At 55.4% G+C, this 15,661-nt stretch overlaps 1 pseudogene; it reads left to right on the top strand.

Annotated features, from left to right (window-relative positions):
- The window catches only part of LOC134432716 (uncharacterized), an 899,340-nt pseudogene extending 890,841 nt beyond the window's left edge, over positions 1-8,499 (top strand).
- Positions 8,500-15,661: the final 7,162 nt, after the last annotated feature.

Here is a 15,661-nt window from a genome sequence, read left to right as displayed (position 1 = left end):
GGCAGAGGGAATCAGCCCAGTTCCTGCCCCGGGCAAGAGACCCAGGTGAATTGTTCACACTTTGCCCAGCAGTGTTCATTTGCATTTCTAAAGCTCCTCTGGAGGCTGCCTGGAATGAAGCTTCTCTTCCAGGGCAGCCATCTGGTGAGTCACATGTGGCCCCCAAGAATCTGCTGTGCTTTAAAAAAAAGTATTAACTATTTACAAGTTCAAAGTATTACGGTTAAAGCTCTTCAGTTCTACAAATGCCCCATAAAGGAGAACTTGGAAAAACCCAGACCAAAAATTGATTCTCATACTTCTGTCCCAAACCCACCTGACAATATAAAGTGGGAATTATTATAAAAAATTATTATCGTGTTGTTATCACTGAAACTGCAGGGAAAACAAAAACTCTCCAAGAATCTCTTTAGTGTTAGAGAGTCAAGGCATTCCTTGGTTCTGGCCAGGATGTGCAACAGAAATAATTTCTTTCACAAATAGCCCAGCTGTGCAGAGAAAATCATTCCATGCCATGTGAGTTTTACTAGATCTTCCTAAACTTTATGTAGTCTGAACTAGTCTAAATCCACTGCTTTCATGTTCATTGCTTCCAAGTTTTGTAAGTTTTTAGTATTTGGTTTCCTGTTGGATCCGGGTTTCTTCCCCTCTGATGTCAATTCGGTCTCCACACTCCTGGATTTCCTCCTCAGCCTTTTCCAGCCCAGGTGTCTCCAGCTCTGCCTGGACAGTGTCTGGGGTAGCTGTTGGTTGCTGTTTGCTGCTGGGCAATGTTGATGTTTTGTTGCTGGTTGTTATCTCTGTGGGTGTCTTTTGGGCTGTTCCCAGTGTGTTCAGATGTTAAACTCATCTCCATTGAGTGGTGTAACATCCCTTAAATAAAACCTTTAAAATTCCTTTCCCAAAGGCAAACCTTTGAGTAGAGAAACCTTTCTGAGCAGAGAAATAAGATTTGAAAGAACTGAAATCAGTACATTTTGCAGCAGTGCAATGGCAGGCAGCCCAGAGTGTGGGTGTCAGTGAGCCCCAGAGTGGAATTGTGCCGTGGTGTTCCCTAGCAGCTGTGGCAGTGCAAGCCCAGCCAGCGCTGAAGCTGCAGCAGTGGCAGCAAGGCTTGGCCCCAGTGGCTGGAGATGGCAGAGGAGGGTGGCCAGGATTGCAGAGGATTCCAGGCGAGGATCTGTGGGCAGGCGCAGGGGCTTGGCCCGCTGTGGAGCCCTGGCTGCTGCTGCGTTGCCTTCAGGGCAGGCTCAGGGGCGGCCTCTCATCCTCCTGCTGCGGCGGGAAGTGCAAATCTCCGGGGCTTCAGAGCCCTTGAGGCCAGGCTGAGGGGTCCCCCGTGTTGAGCTGTGCTGGCAGCTGTTTCTGGCCTCAGGGACACTTGGCATGGGCCCCTTGGCCACCAGTGGTGCTGCTTTGCACTCCTTGGGCAGGAGCCGATGTCCTGGCTGGGTGTTGGCAACAGCAAAGTGCCAGGGCAGGCTCTGTGCCAGCCCAGCTTCCTGTGGGAGAATGTGCCTTGATATCTGCTCCAGTGGTTGCTGAAGCAGTGAGAATTGGTTTTGCCCCCCTGTTAGGTGCCATGGTGTCAGCAGAAGATATTGAAGCCTTCCTGCTCAGGGCATTTCAGTGCCAGGCTCTCACAGGCACCCACAGCTCTGTGGGTTGAGCTGAGCATGGGGCGGTGACCTGCGCTGTGTCTGATTGCCCTTCCTTAATAACAGCCTGTCTTGTAGCTCTTTTCCCTTCTGCTGCCCTTGCAGAGCCATCCACAAACACATTTTCTCCCTCAGGCCAGGGAATGTCCCATCATCAATCTGTTCCAGCCTGGGTCTGGAGCTCTGTCCCTTGAGTGCAGTCCTGTGTTCCTTGCCAGCCCCTCTCCAGGCTGTTCACACAGGAGGCTGGGTTAAACCCTTGCCCTGTCCTCAGTTCTAAATCCTCCTGTGCCATTGAACGAGTTTCATACTGTAATAACCAAGCCCTGCTCATCCATTTAGAGGCTGTTTAGGTTGTCAAACCTTTACCTTGATGCCAGACTTGAACTATAGGAGATCCTCCTGTTGTCATCACTTTTCAGGCGAGGCCACTCTCTGGCCATTGGGTTAAACATTTTAGCACAAGAATTCCTTTGACTAGACCCTGTTTAAAATCCACCTATAATTCAAATACTTTTTCCTTTTTGGAAGGCCCAGGAAAACTGCCTCATTTAATCTTCATTTTAACACTTGAAAATTCTGTGTTTCCTCCTGCTGTCCATCTATCCAGTTTGTTGACTGGCTGCATAGGAGTGTTGTAGGGAGACATCCCTGGCTCCAAAAGCCCTGCCTTTAACAGGGACTCAATACCAGGCTGTGAGCCCTTTCTTCTCTCTCTTGGAACAAGGTATTGCTTGTCCTAGTTGTTTTAAAGTAATTTGTAGTGGCTCCATACATAATTTTCCCTCTTTCCCTGTCTCTGCCCACACTTCTGGGTTCACTTCAGCATAGGCCTTTTCCATCTTGTCACACAAAGGTAGAACAGAACTGGCCTCTGCAACCCCTTTTACAGTATTAAAATCCAGCTCTCAAATTCCTTCCTAAGTAATTAAAATCACAGGAGGAAGAAAAAGAAATTAATTTTATTCAAACCTATGCCGCACAACTTCTAATAGTAGTTGAACAAGTCATACCTGCTCATCTTTCCCACTCATTCCCTTAAAAATAAAATATTCCTTTACTCTTTCCGCCCTTTGGTCTAAGATTCAGAGTGGATTGAGAGGCCCCTCTGTCCATCAGGAAATGCCTCCTCTCAATGCAGACACACCCTGAATGTTCTCAAGGGCTGCAGTGTGGAGGGTCCCTGGTGTGATGGGAGCTGTGACAGCCCTGCCAATCCATGTCCATCAAGGGGTGGACTTGCTGGTCCTGAAGGTGCTGCAGTCTGTGCTTGCAGTGTCCTTGTGCCCTGCAGCTGGAGCCCTGGTTCCTTGCCAGGGGCTGTTTTGGTGGGCTCTCCCCTGCCGAGGAGGGCAATGCCTCTGCCAGGTGCTTGTGGCCGAGCCCGTGCCCTGGGTGCTGGGGCCCCCTTGGGCCCTGGGGTTGATCCCTCAGGGGCTGTAGGAACTGTGCCCTGGCCTTTGCCTTCAGCTTGGCCTTTTGCTGCTCCCTTCTGGCACTCACCTGCTGTGCCTTTGTGGCCAAGTGCTGCAGGGCCTTCTTGTGCCCCTCCTGCAGCCCCCCTCAGTGCCTGTGGGTGCTTGTCTTGCTTTACAAGAGAGGTGTCTGCTCGGGAAGGCAGAAAAAGCCTCTCTTGGAATGGGGAATGGAAACCCCCTCCGTCTTAATTTCTAGACTAGTGAAATGAAGGGGCTCTCAGGCAAAGATATGGGAATAGGAATACCAGTTCTTTACTAGTGTGTGTAATAAAGCAAACAAACACCAACAGCTGCGGCACTGACAGCAAACAGAGCCCGGACCCAGTCCCGGCCTTTGGGCTGCGGCGCTTTCCCCTTGGGTGCAGTTCCGTGCACGGCCGGCAGGGGCGCTGGTGGCTCCCGCGGGGCGGGGCAGCGCATCCCTCCCATGGGAACCTCTCTGAACGGAAATAGAGCAATCCCTTCATCTAACTCTTTCACATTTTTACCTTCTCTAGCCTTTGTCCCGTGTTTTGAGAAAGAATTTGGAGAGGGCTGCCTTTTAACTGAGCTCCTAGTGTTTCGATAAGGTGCTTCCTCCAGAGAGACAGAGTTTCCTTGAACAGCCGGAGCTGTGGTTACCAAGGGGACGTAACTCAGAGCAGGACGGCGTCAGGGGAGGATATCCCGCCGAGGCTCGGTGGGAGTGTGGGCAGGGTCTGTTGCCGGAATCGGCAGAGGGGGATCTTCCCGTGGAGCCCGAGGCGGAGCATGGGTAGCCCCCACATGGCTGATGGCGGCTGATCCGGCAGCTGCCGGCAGAGCAAAGGCAGGTGGGAGAACCCGGCAGCAGCGGCGGTGCCCAGCGCAGGTGGCACAGGCAGGGCAGCCGGGGATGGGATGGCTGGGACCCCCCCTGGGTGCGGTGGGCGCGGTGACCTCGGAGCAGGCCGCAGGACAGAGCAACCCCCATCTTCCCCAGCCTGGGCAGCAGAGCAGCCGCGGGCCAGGCAGTGGGAGCAGGGCACACAAATTGAGCGACAGCCCCGGGGCAGGTGGAGCTGCCCTGGGCAGTGAGGCCACACCTGGGATGGAAACCGGCGCAGGCGGAGCTGAGGCGGGCAGCGAGCCGGGACCCAGGACAGGCGCCTCGGCCGCAAACGGAGGGGGCAAGACCTGCAGAGGATCCCACTCTCTTTTAGATTTTTCCTCTTGTTTCCTTCCCTTTCATTTCCCCTTTTATTTTTCTCGGAGGTTACTCATACTTTAAAGATTTTTATTCTTCTATAATCCTCTGTCTAACATATTGCATATTCTCTTCTAAGTAAATGTTTTTTTTTACAAATAAATCCTGAGCCTATGAAATCTAAACTTCTGCTTGGATACATTGAAATGGTCGATGAGCTAACTCATGACCTCCTAATGTTGTTTTTCTCATCACCTTTTTATTTCTCCTTTGGCAAATTACGCTTCTTTCAGTTACTTGCTTTGCAACTCCAAAAATCCCAGTGTACCCATAGTTCCTTAAAAAATAATCGCACAAAGCTTGAGTACCCCAGTGGGTTTTCTGATGCATGTCTTCTAATATTTTCTTAGAAGCACATTTATTAAGTAATTGTCTTCCATCAAGAAGTTTCCATTTCCCTGATTTATCTTGTTCACTTTGTGTCGTGTTTAAAACTTTTTTCTCGGCTTCCCTAAACTTTGGAATTTCCAGTTTTTACTCGTGTGGAGTTAATGTTAACATTACTCTTTTATCTCCATTTTCTGCTGCATCCTTAGCTTTGTGCTCTGCCCCCAGTTTGCCCAGTTTCCCTCTCCTTTGGCCCGGGCCGGGTTCCCCCCACCCGCAGTGTCTGGGAGCAGCCGAGAGCCCCGCGCTGCCCATCCCGACCTGTCCCGGCTCCATCCTCGCTCCTGCGGCGGGCTGTGAGGGCTGCGAGAACGGGGCACCGAGGGTGTGGCTGCTGCTGGGGGAGGAGGAGGAGGCAGGGAAGGGCAGGGATGAAGGGGGAGGAGGAGGCAGGGTTAGAGGGGAGGAGCAGGGGGAGGGATGGAAGAGGAGAGAGAGCTCGATGGAAGGAGCGGAAGGAGGTGGGGTTAGCGAGGAGGAGGAGGAGATGGGATGGAAGGGGAGGGATGGAAGAGGAGCAGGAGGTGGGGATAAGACAGAGGGGGAGGATGAGGGGGGAAGAAAGAGGAGGAGCGGGAGGAAGCGGAGGGACAAAGGCAGATCGAGGCTGAGGCTGAGCCGAGGTAGGGAACCACGCTGTTGATCCCTGCCTGAATTCGCAGCCCCCACCTGTGGGATCATCGCCCCCCCCATCGCACCCATGAGCGGGGAGAGGGAGCTCGACCCGAATATCCCGGGGGGTCCCTGGGTTGGGGCTGTTGGGGATGTTTGGAGAATGAAGCAGTCCAAGGCTGAGCGGAAAAGGCCCCTTGGGGGGACATTGGGGGGTGGCGGTGTCGGCTGTCGGCAGAGGCAGCCTGGAGGAGCAGAGCCCTGTGTCCCCCAGGAGCCCAAAGGGGGGAGCCCAGAGAGGGGGGAGCGGCGCCATTGGCGGGAGCCTCAAGAGCCTGGAGAGGGGCAGGGGGGACTCCTTGGAGCCGCTGCAGCCCAGAGCAGAGAATGAGGGGAGAAGGGAGCCCGGGAGCCCAAGCAGCCCCGGCATCCTGAAATGGGGAGAGCGAAGCAGGGGGAGCTTTTGGCATTGCTGGGACTGCCAGCAGCCTGGGCAGGGCGTGCACCGGGCACAAGGGGGACCCCCAATCCAAGCGTGACCCCAGCTGGTGGGACAGGGGGGAACCCCCGAACACCAGAGGGGAGGGTGGAGGGACGGGGAACTCCTGGGAGGCTTTTTCAGGGCTGAATCTTGGTGTTTGGGAGGTTTTTCTTTAGCCCAGGTGGCCAGTGATTGTAGAGATGGACTTGGGGAAAAGGGACCTTCAATCTCAATGTGTGTTGGGAACGATGAAACAGGAAAGCCTTCTAAATATGATTGTCTGGCAAAAGGTTTTGAGAATATAGAAAGTGTAAGGAAGATTGAAATGAAAGCTAGGTTTGAGATATCTCAGTAAGTGAACAACTGGAAATCAATGGTGTGGCCCAACTGAAGGTAATCCCCTTTGGATGAAACAATTCCCTCTCCTTGCAGGCAGATCCAGACCCTACTAGTTCAGCAGAAGGGGTCCAAAGAAGAGATTTTAGGGTTGAAAATGTAACACAGTATGGTGATGTATTGATTCTTATAGGCTGTATGTAAATGCTCTAGGATTTGTATCTTGTACTAGATTGGTAAGTGAGAAATAGAATATTCAACACAGAAGAAAATTAGTTGTATTGTAATGGGAACCTTACTCTCTTACGCTCTTCCCCTCTTACTCTCTCACCCTCTCATCCTCTCTACCCCTCTCTTCTCTTGGGCCTGCTCCGAGCTGTGCCTGGCAGCTCCAAGCAGGGCCCTGCACCCAGGCCCTTTGCAATAAACCCCAAGTTCCACGCCCTGGTTGCAGAGATCTCTTGTCTCCTTCCGTCCCGACCATCCTACTCCCCGACAGTCCTACAAACGCTCTCATGCCTTGTTTTCCCCAAACCAGGATTTCCCATTGCCAGCCCTAGGGAGGCTGGAAGGAAGAGGAAGATGCCCCGGGACACTGAGGCAGGTGAGGAGGAAGTCAGTGCCCCTTTCCCCTCTGTGCTGCTCCATCTCCCAGCCCAGCACGGCCCCGGGTGCAGCTCAGCCCTGGGGGGATCTCCTTGCCCTTGCCTGTGGCACGGAGGCAAATCCCATCCTGTCCTTGTCCTTCCTCCCCCAGAGCAGGAGCTGAGCATGGAGAGCAGGGAGGACAAATGCCCGCAGCAGAACCTGGTGGCAGAGGCCGTTTTGAGCGGCTCCACGACGCAGGAAGCCAACGGGGAGGAAAAGCCCCGGAGATGCCACACGAGGAGGGGCTGCAAACGCAGCCGGCGGGGATCTGAGGGGGAAAGAGCCAGCCTGGGCCGGGAAGGCGGCCGGAGACGGAGCCAGAGCTCGGAGCTGGTGCTCCATGAGCAGCTCCATGATGGGGAGAAGCCCCACACGTGCGTGGAGTGTGGGAAGAGCTTCAGGTGCATCTCCAACCTGATCAAGCACCAGAGGATCCACATTGGGGAGAAGCCCTATGAGTGTGGGGAGTGTGGGAAGAGCTTCAGCGTGAGCTCCAGCCTGATCAGGCACCAGATGATCCACACTGGGGAGAGGCCGTACAAGTGTTCCGAGTGTGGGATGTGCTTCAGCCAGAGCTCCAGCCTGATCGTGCACCAGAGGATCCACACTGGGGAGAGGCCCTACGAGTGTTCCAAGTGTGGGAAGAGGTTTCCAACCAGCTCCAGTCTCCTCCAGCACTATCGGATTCACAGAGAGGAGAGGCCCTTCCAATGCCCCGACTGTGGGAAAGGATTCAAGCACAACTCCCACCTCATCACCCACCGGCGCATCCACACAGGGGAGAGGCCCTACGAGTGTGATAAATGCAGGAAGAGGTTTCCGACCAGCTCCCATCTCCTCCGGCACTATCAGATTCACACAGAGGAGAGGCCCTTCCGCTGTCCCGACTGCGGGAAGGGATTCAAGCGCAACTCCCACCTCATCAGGCACCGGCGCATCCACACTGGGGAGAGGCCCTACGAGTGTCCCCAGTGTGGGAAGAGCTTCTCACAGAGCTCTAACTTGACCCAACACCAACGGAGGCACCAGTAAGGGAAGCCCTGGGAGTGCCCCGAGTGTGGGCAGAGCTTCGTGCGCTGCTCCAGCTCCATCCCCCACTGGAGGAGGCACTTTGGGCACAGCCCTGGTCACTCACATTCCCTGTGATCCATGTTTGGAACACACCTGGCTGCTTTGCCTTTTGGTTTGGCCTTAATTTTCCTCTGCTTCACCTTCATCCTTTAAAAACCCCCAAAACTGGATTAAATGAAGGAAATTGATCGAATATATCTGACGTTGCATAATTTCTCAGTTGTTTTAGAGGGAATTTAGGATTTGGGGACGCGTTCTATATGGAGTGCTGGTGTTGCTAACAGGCAGGAATTTGATCTCACCCTTCTTGTGTTTCTCAGGACTCCTCCCCAGACCCAAACCTCAACTCCACCCTTGGGATACCGTATAAAAACTCCACAGCCCTGCCTTTGCCCTGTCTTTGGGGGGTAAGAAATGGATTCCCAAAGGATCAGCCGTTTTCCATCTGGATTCCCAGAGGATCAGCCCTTTTCACACTGGATTCCAAGAGGATCAGCCTTTTTCACTGAATTCCCAGAGGATTCTGATTCTGTCACTGTTTCTTTTTGTTTCTATTACTGCATTTGTATTTTTAATTTTTGATAATAAAGTACTGGTTTTTCTGCTCCCATATCTTTGCCTGAGAGCCCCTTAATTTCAAAATAAATTATTGTTGTTGTTATTATTATTATTATTATTATTAATAATAATAATAATAATAATAATAATAAGGATTATAAGGATGATAATAATAATGGTAATAGTAATCAAAGGGAGGGCGTTTACATTTCCCATTTCAGAGGAGGGTCCTGAAATGGGGTGACACCCCCAAGGCTGGGCCATGTCAAATAGTTCCTGAAAGATGTAAATTCATTTATGTATATGCATGAAGGTCTATGAATATGCAACAGGGTAATGTAATTAAAATCAGATTAATGAAGGGGTGTCCCTGAACATAACTGGGGGATCTTGGTGGCCATAACAGCCTTTGCTTGATGGTCCTTGTCTCCCATTACATCAATCCGTTGCATATTCATGGCCTTGTTGCATATCCATGAAGTACTTTCCGTATTCCAGGAAGAAAATTGGCTTAATCCTGTCTGGGGGTTCAACCCCCCTCCCAGCTCAATTTGGGGTGTCCCATCCTCCTCCCAGCTCAGTGTTGGGACCCCATACCCATCCCAGCTTAATTTAAGGGTTCCATTCCCCTCCCACCTCAATTTTGGGGTCCCATTCCCCTCCCAGCTAAATTTTCAGGTCCCGACACTCTTTTTCCACGCTCTCTCCTTTCCGATCGTTCCCCCAGTCCCCTCCCCCGTGTTTGGTTTTGGGTGCTCCAGGCCTCTCATGCTCCGTTTTGGGGTCCCGACCCCATTTTGGATTAATTTGGGGTCCCCAGCCCATCCCCATGGTCGCCTTCCCCCCCACACACCAAATTCCGCTCCTGGAAACTGATGAGTCATCAGAGAGACACGCTCTGATTGGCTGGAAATTACCCCGCGCCGTCACTGAGTATTTACCGCAGTGAGAGGCCTTGGTCTGTGCCTGTCAAGTGATGAGTCAGAGTCGGGCCGGGCGCTGATTGGCTGAAAATCGCTGAGCGGGGCCAGTGCTCTGAGTTTGTGCCGAGCAAGTGGATCGTCGTCAGTGCCGCGCGTTGTGATTGGTCGGGATCTGCTTTGGGGTGGGGACGTGAGGAACTGGGGTTACTTGGGGTTTGTTTGGGGTTTATTTGGGATTATTGATGGACTATTTGGCATTTATCTTGGGTTTTACTTGGTTTATTTCTGTTTATTTGGGGTTATTTGGAATTATTTGAGTTTATTATGAAGTATTAGTGTTTGTTTAGGCTTATTTGAGTTTATGTGGGTCTATTTGGAATTATTTGGGGTTCTTGGGGTTAATGTTGGTGTATATTGGGTTTTTTTTCGCTTTGCTTGATATCATTCGGGGTTTATTGGCTTTCACTTGGGGGAGGTTTTTTTTCGGTTTTTGGGGCTTTTTTGATTTATTTGGGGTTATTTGGGGGACTTCTAGGTATTGTTTGGGTTTGTTTGGGGTTATTTAGGTTTTTTTCCAAGTGTTTTGGGGTTATTTGAGTTATTTGGAGGCCGGTAGGGTCAAAACCTCAGCGAATGTTTCTCCTGCAAAAATCGGGAATTTTTCCTTAAAGCTCCGAGTTTTTTTCCCCAAAAAACCGCGAATGTTCCCTTAAAAAACGCGGACATCTCCCAACCAATAGCAGCACGCCCTGCTCCAAACCATCCAATCACCGCGGGTCTCCCCATAGGAACACCCGCCTCTCTGTGCACCAATCCAACCAATCCCTGCATGCCTTACCTCAGACACGCCCGCCTCTCACCCCGAACAAACCAATCACCGCGTTCGTCCTCTCAGCTACTCTCGCCTCGCTCGACCTGAACCGACCAATCACCGGGCGTCTTCCCTCAGCAATTCCCTCCTTCTTTGCCTCTAGCCAACCAATCACCGTGCGCCTCCCATCGGCAAAGCCGCCTGCCCAGCCCATCTCCTGTCAATCACCGCGCCCTCTACGAAACCAACCAATCACCGGGCGTCTCCCCTCACCAACTCCCGCCCTCCCTGCGCCACTCCAGCCAATCAGAGCCAAGCTGGAAGCAGCGCCCCTTGACCACAGGGCCGGGCATGGAGCGGGCGCCCCCTCCCCCCCCCCCCCCCCCCCGGGCCCCCCTCAGGGACCCCCGGGAGCCGCCCCGGGCTCGGGCGGGTCCTGCAGGAGGCGCTGGAGAGAGCGGGGGAGGCGCTGGGAGAGGACGGGGGGCTCCGGGAGCTGCTGAGGAGGCGCAGGGACAGGTGAGGGGTCCTGGAGGGGTCGTGAGGGGAATTTGAGGAGGGGTCTTGAGGAGGGGGGGGATTTGGGGAGGGTCTGGGGGGAACTTGAGGGTGTTTTAGCGGGGTCTGGGGGTTCTGGGGGGGCTATGGGGGGGAATTTGGGGAGGGTTCCTCGGGGGGTGTCACGATCCGTCCTCACAGATGGGTTTCGTGATGGTTCATGGATTTGATCTAAGGGTGCAAAAAGAACCAACACGGTACAAGGGGGTTTGCAATGATAATCAAAACAAACGCACCTTTATTGAATGACCACAGCAAAATGTGATAGAGGGATTGAGGGAGAGAAAAAGATGGGGGAAGAGAGAGAGACAAAAGAGAGAGAGAAAGAGAGAGGGGATAGAGCTACCAAACGTAGAGACGAAGTCCTTTGGTCCAGTCCAGTCGAGGACCTGCCTGTTGCGTTGGGGAGGTCTCTGAGGCCCAGTTCATCTGGACCCCAATTATACTCTTTTTCTTTGGGGCAAGTGGGATGGATTTTGCAGCCGAAACAAAGGCAGTTTATTGTATCATCAGGGGGGTGGGAAAAAAGGGTACACACAGTCCAAGTTTGGAAGCAGGCGAGAGTCATTGATTTCATTGTCCACTGCCTACACCTGCAACATCCACCTTGCTTTGGGCAGCTTTCCTTCCTCGCCCTGTACACCTCCCCCGAGTTGGGGCTTTCAGTCCCAGTATCTGGAAGAGGGTGACAGGGGCCTTCTCACATAGGGATTTCATGTCTCAGTCCTTTGATGAAGAGGTTTCTTACATCTCTACTTGTCTGTCACAGTGGTTATGAACGGTCTTCTCTTGGAGGAGGGGACCACCCTAAAGCTCAAACCAGCCAAGCTGAGAGGTAGGGAGGATTCCAGAGCTATTGTGCAAAAAGGCAGGATGCCCTGTGAGCTCAGTGTAGTGTATAACAAACAACATCTGTGAAAACATCAACTTAGCAACACTTTCAGGCCTCAGGCACATGACTTTCCCGGCCACCAGATCAGCAAACCGGGGTTTTAATTTTTTGGTTGTCTCTGTCCATGACAGTCGTAAGGCAGACGAGGGATATTTCAGACAGACTCTCACAACACGGAACACATTTGTTCCCCCAGCTCCAGAAAACTTGATGCAGGAACAAAAACATTCCTGCAGGAACCACCAAAGGCCGAGGGGCGTTTGGCCACTTTCCCTTCCACACCGCACGCTCGGGCAAATTGCACAGACCAAGCAGCCTTTCCCCTCTTCCCCATTGGCCTGAAGACACTCTGCACCAAGAGAAAGCTCCTGGACACCAGGCTATCCAACAACAGCAATTTAATGTTCCTCTAGTGGGTGAAGGGAAAGGAAGTGCTGGCAGAGGAGAGGTGTTCCCCGCAGGCTCAGGCGGCCCCAGCAGACGCAGCCTCCCGGATCAGTTCTGCACAGCGCCGCGGCAGGACACTCAGCCACGGGCACACAGGAAAGGCCGCGACTTCCAGAGGCGGCGGAGTTGCTCTCGCATCCTCTGGAGCCGGGAGGAGGGAACGCTCTGTACAGCTAAAAGGATGTGCAGAGCTTGAAGCGCCAGGCATGAGATGGCAGGGCTGCTGTCATCCGTCATGTCCTGAAGGGCTGCAGAGAGAGAAACAGAGGCACAGTCAGAGGCTGGATCTGCGGGGAGCTGGGCGGAGCCTCCAGCCTCGTCCGTGCCACGCAGCTCCTGGCACGGCCTGGAGGAAGCAGGAGCCAAGAAGGACGAGCTGGCAGCTGCTGGCCAGGAATGTCCCGCAGGCCCCTGCAAGGTGTCTGCGCTGTGGCCCCGCTGTCCTTGGGGCGCGCAGGGAGCGGAGCCGTCGGCGGGCGGGCCAGGGAACGCAGCTGCCAGCGGCAGCCCCCGCCGAGAGCCCGCGGGCCTCACTCACCGCTGCAGATGATGCGGAACTGCGGCTGCTGCCCTGTCAGGTAGCGCCCGGCCAGCCCTGGGGAACACAGAGCGTGTCCTGCCTTCAGAGGCACAGCTGCCGCCCACGGGCGCTGGCAGCCCTGAGGCCACACGCCCTGCTGGCCCGGCAGGGCTCAGCCCGGGCCCCTGGCGCACGCTGCCGCCCCAGGGCACGGCTGCCAGAGGGCGGCAGCAGCAATGCCCAGGCCAGCGGGGGCTGCCCATGCCCGCGCCCGGATCCTGCTGTCGGCACAGCAGGCGGGGCCGGGGCCGAGCTGCAGCAATGGGGCGGGCCGGGGAGGGAGCCGGGCTTGGCGCTCACCCATGAACCTGACGGCCGCCTCTCGCAGGGGCTCCTGTGCGCTCCGCAGGTACGGCAGGGCCCGGCGCAGGTGCTCGGCCACTCGGCTCCTGTCCTCTGCCAGCTGCAGAGAGCGGCAGGGCACGGAGGGAAAGGGTTGATGCGGGCCCTGCCCCTGGGCCGGGCGCTCCCTACGGCCGGCGCTGCTCCCCCTGCCCACAGAGCCCCGAGGCCCGGCCAGCAGCCGCAGGCGCCGGGCTCGGCACGGGGCACAGGGCCCGGCGAGCCGCGGTGCCGCCCCGCTGCAGAGCCCGGCTGGCTCGGGGCTCCGTCGGCACCGGCCGTGGGGCCACAGGAGCCTGGAGCAGAGCCCGCACGGCCCAGGGAAGGGAGCGGCGTGTGGGGCGCAGGCCGGTGCCCCTGCGTGCGGCACTGGGCAGGGGCCACAGCTGCCAGGCCCACAGACTGGGCACCGTGGGCAGGCGGCTGCTCCGGGGATTGGGCTGGGCATTCCAGTCTGTCCTTACCAAGCACTCAGCAAATCCCCACATCTGATCTGTCTGCAGCAGCTGCTTGAGATCCTTCCTCTTCAGGAACCTCACTGCAGAAAGCAACGTTTCCCGAGAGGCCTGCAGAGCAGCAGAGACCCAGAGATGGCACCGCAGCCCAGGGCACAGGAGCCGAATCTCTGTGCCAGGGCTGGGAGGAGGCTGGAGCCCGTCAGGTGCCAGGGGGTGGGGAGACAGCTGAGCCCCTTCCATGGGGACACCCAGGAGGCCTCACCTGTGCCACACACTGGTTCTCATCGTGGCAGTGGAAGAAGAGTGGGAGCAGGCTCTGGCTCACAGGCTTCTTCAGGGGCTTTTCTCCCTTTGCCACTACAAAGGCGATCACATCTTGGAAGAGGCGAATGGAGAGCAGCTGCACAAGGCTGTTGGCCTGTTGGAAAGGAAGCCAAAGCCCTCCACATCCGCTGCTCCAGGCCCCCCTGTGCCCAGGCCCAAGGCAGCACCCAAGTGCCCGTGGCTGGGGGCACAGAGCCTCACATTGTCAAAGAGGTGCCAGAGCGCCTCAGCCAGCTGCAGGGCGATGGGGCTGGCTATTGCCAGGTCTTCCTGCAGCATCAGGAGGATGAGCACAATGAGGGTCTTCTCCACGATGTCTTCATCCCTATCCCACAGTAGCTTCACAAGGCTTTCAGTAAGGCTGTATATGCTTGGATCCTGTGTACAAAACAAGGCTGGGCAACCCCACGCTGCTGCTGCTGCTGCAAGGCTCAGAGGCCGAAGGCCTGTCCCGAAGTGTTGAAAGAAGGGAGACCAGGACACCAGATGGTCATCAACAGGTCCTGTTTATTGCAGAAAGCATCAAACACTTATACAGCAAAATAATAAGCTTATGAATATTCTGTAAGCCAAGCGATCTATTGGCTAAACTATACCATCAACTCTTCCTCATTCCTTTGGGCCTATGTTCTCTACTTCTCACGTCTCTCTGTTCACTTCGTTATGATACTCAGCTAGGCCCAAGGAAACGCTATCTTGCAGGTGCAGGACTTGGAATTAGCCATGGCCTTGTACTTTTCCAGTCTCTAGTCAGCTAAATTCCCAACCTCAAAGCACTCAAGCAGCTGAACAGCGAGCCTGGAGAGCTGGGAGCAGCTGCCACAGCTGCCAAAGCCCAGCTAAGCCCAAGGGGCTGCTTGCCCCAGCCCCACGCTGCCAGCACAGCTTCAGCTGCTGCCTCCTGCTCACCATCGAGGTGAGCACCACAAGGCCTCGGAGCACCACACGATGCATCTCTGGTTCCTTGTCAGGATCTCCAGGACTTGTTCACAGCATTCGCTCAAGTCCAGGCAATCCAGGAGCTGCAAGGCACAGAGCAGGCACAGAGGTGCCAGCTGGCAGGAGCTCAGAAGTGCACAGGGCCGAGCCAAGGCAGCAGCACAGGGCACAGGCAGCGTCCCAGGCAGCTGCGGCTACGAGAGGGCAGAGGGCTGGGAGGCAGCTCAGCCAGGCAGCGCTGGCCATGGGGCTCACCTCCACCAGGAAGGCCAGGGCGGGCAGTTCCCAGTCTGAAATGCCTTGGCTGAGCAGCTCAAAGAGGCAGGATGCCATGCTGCAGCACCAGATGGTGGAGACACGGCGCATCTCCCTGGCAGGGAGAAAAAGGCACCATTGCTCCTGGGCCGGGCGGGCAAACCTCTCCCAGGGCTGACTGGCAGAGCTCTGCTCTGCTCCCGAGCACCCCGGGGGCGCTTTGGGAGGCGGCTGTTCCCGGGCACCCTCCTCTGCCGGCCCTTTCCAGTCTGCTCATCCCTCCCTTGGTGACAAGGCCCTGCCGCCCACGAGCACGGGGACTGTGTGGGGCGTTGCGGGCACAAAGGAGAGGGGCGGTGGGGAGAACGAGGTCTCACCTGGCCAGCAGACCCACTGCACAGTGGTGGGTGTCGGCACAGAGCAGCGTGTCCCAGGCACGCTTGCGTTCCATGGACAGCACCACGTGCTCATAGCGCATTTGGCAGAGCAGGGCCTTCAGGGTCTGCAGCGCAAAGCTGTGTGCAGAGCAAAGGCCAGGTCACGCTGGGAGCCCCGGCTCCTGCCCTGGGGCATGGGAGGGATGGGGAGACTGGGAGGACTGGCACGGAGCACCTGTTGGGGTTGGTGGAGAGGCTGTGTTGCTCCTGGCATCCCTGCCCCAAGGTCTCAACCTCTTCT

The sequence above is a fragment of the Melospiza melodia genome (assembly GCF_035770615.1).
Source record: "Melospiza melodia melodia isolate bMelMel2 chromosome 7 unlocalized genomic scaffold, bMelMel2.pri SUPER_7_unloc_1, whole genome shotgun sequence".
Taxonomy (NCBI): domain Eukaryota; kingdom Metazoa; phylum Chordata; class Aves; order Passeriformes; family Passerellidae; genus Melospiza; species Melospiza melodia.
This window is presented reverse-complemented; position numbering and strand designations above follow the sequence as displayed.